The sequence below is a fragment of the Rattus norvegicus genome, chromosome 17 (genome assembly GCF_036323735.1).
Source record: "Rattus norvegicus strain BN/NHsdMcwi chromosome 17, GRCr8, whole genome shotgun sequence".
Classification (NCBI taxonomy): Eukaryota; Metazoa; Chordata; class Mammalia; order Rodentia; family Muridae; genus Rattus; species Rattus norvegicus.
In genome coordinates, this window is record NC_086035.1 from 92,584,686 (window position 1) to 92,588,415 (window position 3,730).

Sequence of the window (3,730 nt, forward strand, 5' to 3'; positions counted from 1 at the left end):
TTAATGAGGCCTTCCCGCTTAAAGGGAGGTGACCCTGAATAGACTCTGACAGGGAGTTATATACCTTGCTAAGAACTGGGGCAGAATTCAAGCAGTTGGTAACTAGGCAGGGTATTATTGATGGGGCAAAGTGACCTCCTACTGACTAGTGATCAGTGAACCATTCCTGCTTTTCCAGAGGGGAAGAGAGGTGAGTTGGAAATCATAGGTAGCTTTGTTTAACAGTTTGGCTTGCAGTTCTCTGGGAACTGACTATTCCCTGGATGGGATGGGTCATTGTGCTTGAAGGTCGGCAGTGGAACTTTCCCATTGGTCTTCAATTGACCCACACCTCTGGCTCTTTCAAGAGTGATTCCTTCCCACAGGCAGTGGTCTTTGCTGTAGTAGAATCAAATATGGGGAGAGTATAGAAAGGAGGCAAAAGAAGGAAATAAATAATTTAGGTTAAATAAAAATCGCAAGAAACCATTAGCCAGAAAAAGAATTTTAAGATGGGGAAGAGAAAATATTAAAAGGTAAAAATACAAAGTACCATGTTGTCAAATACAGAGTAGTCAGTCTGAACAAATATATACACAAGCAACAAATATAGGCTCTGCAGGTATATTTATATTTATTTCTGGATACACAAGATAAGTAAAAATATATAACAAATTTAATCACGTAAAGAAGTCCATCAACTTAAGAGTGAAGGCATGAGAAAAGTTTGATATAGGATAGCTGGGAGAGTTTGGAGAGGAGGTACAAAAGAGGGAGGTGATGTCACTGTTTCAATTAAAACATTAAAATATTAGATAAATACATATGTATGAACAAAATTATATACAAATAAAAGGAATAAAAAGCAAACCTTACAATCTTCAAAAGAAAACACACAGAAAAAAAAATAAGCCCCAAGAAATCTATATCTCGGAGCATCTTCCTTTCACCTGCCCTCCTAGTGGAAGGAGCAGGATGTTGGAGACCCTTTTGTTATACATGGATTTTAGTCCAGGTGAGTCCCAAATGGTCCAACGGTCCACTCATCAGGCCACTCATTGTGTCCAGTCCGTTGTCCAGCAGGATCAAAAGTCCTTGGCTGCCTGGACTGCATAAAGAAAACTGGAGTTAAACAAGAGAAAGAAAATATATTCATCACTAGAAAACCCGAGTAGGATTTTTGCCACGGGACATAGGTTTATGTTCACTGGCCAAGAAATAGACAGACATGACTATAAAATTTAGACAGTCCATAGTTGGAAAAGTCTAGATAGATCTATAAAGAGTTAATGTGTGCATGATACATACATTACCTCAGAGTTACCCCTCTCTCTCTCTCTCTCTCTCTCCCTTTCTCTCTCTGTCTCTCTGTCTCTCTGTCTCTGTCTCTCTCTCCCTTTCTCTCTCTCTCTCTCTCTCTCCCTCCGTTTCTCTCCCTTTCTCTTTCTGTCTCTCTCTGTCTCTCTCTGTCTCTCTCTCTCTCTCTCTCTCTCTCTCTCTCTCTCTCTCTCTCTCTCTCTGTGTGTGTGTGTGTGTGTGTTTGTGTGTTGGTGTCTGTCTGTTTGTCCTCATACCTGAAGGCCAGGAATAATCATCAAATGCTTTTTTACCTCAATATTGAGACAGAGTAATATGTCAGTAATCTCAGCTCATCAATCTGCCACACCTGCCTCTGTTAAGCTCAAGGCCTAAGATGACACCATGATTCTTCCTTGTCTGATTTCCAGAGTCCTTTTGTTGCACTGTGACACTTTACCCAACATCCATCTCCCCAGCTGCAGAGACCAGATCTGCCAGGTAAAAATATTTAGAATGTCCTTTTTCTGACAGGATTGCACTCAGCCTGGTACTTCCTCTTGCCTATACTGGCCTTGAAGTTGTGTTACTTGACAGGGTAGAGTGGCTCAGAACTGAAACTTCTACATTGCAGAATTAGAGACAGGAAGAAGAGGATCGTGCTCAAGGTAATCTTTAGCTACAAGGTGGCCTGTTGGGATTTAAGAGACCTTGATGAAAACAGAAATGTTCGCAGCATAGCATTACACTAAAGGAGGAACAGAGGCAGCAAGATCAAGAGGAAGACAAATGTAGCCTGGGCTTTCATTCTATCCCGAGTGGTATTCTCTCTGAATTTTAGGTTTGACTGTGTGAACACTAAAACCAGCATAGCAACACTATTCCAAAATAGGAAAAAAAACAAAACAAATGTAAGAAGAAAAAAAAATGAAAGTATGCTTAATTTACATAAACATATCAGAAAATAAGAACCAATTTCTTCTGTCTATTGTACATGGAATATGTTCCCTTAGCATACACCTGTGAGTCTGTTAGAATTAAGAGTGATATATTAAGGATTTTTATTGGAGTGGTTAGTGTTTTTCATCTGTTGGTTTTTAATTTTGTGAATCTATTTCCATCAATTGGGATTTTATACTTGATGTTTCTATTTTGTGTTTTCCACTTAAGGCCATCCTGAGGGGTACATGGCTCTCTAGGAGTCCAGTATAAGAAACATCCATTGAGACCCACCTGCATGGAAGTAGTTCATGTAAAAGTAAAGACAGACACACTGACAGAGATATAGACTCACCAGGGCTTCTACATATCAGGGTATGGATGACAAGGAATCATCAGGGTGTGAGGCCAACTCTTAAAACCTAGGCTGGCCAGTGTCTGTGAGAGGCTTTCCTTGGTTTTGTCTGAGTAGCTAACCTGGTTCAGTGCTAGAGGCCAGCAAAGAACCCCTTTAATGAACTTTCCCAAACTTGTGCATTGTGGGTTCAGATACACGAGTTCATATAGTGCTCTTCTTGCTCCAGAGTGGAATATGATATGCTTTCCCACTCAAATTAGAGAGGAAACGATTGTCTGTCGTAAGAGAATTTCCTGTAGCTCAGGGGATAAAGCACATGAGAAATATGTATGTGATCACAATGGTGGAGTAGTATAGGGACATGCTGTTAAACTCAGCACATATCACTGCAGGATTACTATGCCAGGATCCTTGATGTCCTTTGAAGAAATTAAGAGAGACACTGGGTCAGAGGGACCCTCCACGTCAGTCATATGGTATTCTGTACACCTCATGCTGTGGAAGATGTTGATACAGTCTAGTTAAAAAGAACACAGGAGATGATATCTTAACAAATGTAACAGTAGGAGGGATAGGGAAAGCTTCCCAGAAGCTCTCACAAAGGAATTGCAAGGCTGTTTAACTGGGCATAAAAAAGCAGTGTGCAAATTCTCAGGTTAATGGAAGCAGCCTGGGTAGATTTATCCAGTGGAATGCATACTCCAGTGGAGGCCGGAAGCTGTCATGAGCTAGGGCCACACCAATTTGCTGCTCCATCATTAAGTTATTCTTTTGACTCTGCTCATAACACCTGTCCCTCCTCCTTCGAGGAGGCTGTGACACAGGTAGGAATCCAGTTAGACATTTGAAAGTTGGCCTTGAGGGAGCAAACATAGAGAGGTGAGTAATTACAGGGCAGAACTGGTGAGAGAGAGGGCACAGCTGCCTTGGGAGTCACTCCACAGTATGGGTTTTGTAAGCTTTACCCTGAGTTGGGTCTGAGGACTTAAGCAATATAATCTGTGATATCATTTGCAGGGCAGTGGGGATGGGTGAGGGTCTGGTCAAAGTTTGACAGGAGAATTCCCTTCAGAGGAGACATAGAGGTCTCATATTCAACCTGGGAACCCATTTTAGCTCAGGTCTGATGGGCTGACTAGGGAGACTTTTCTGAGAAGT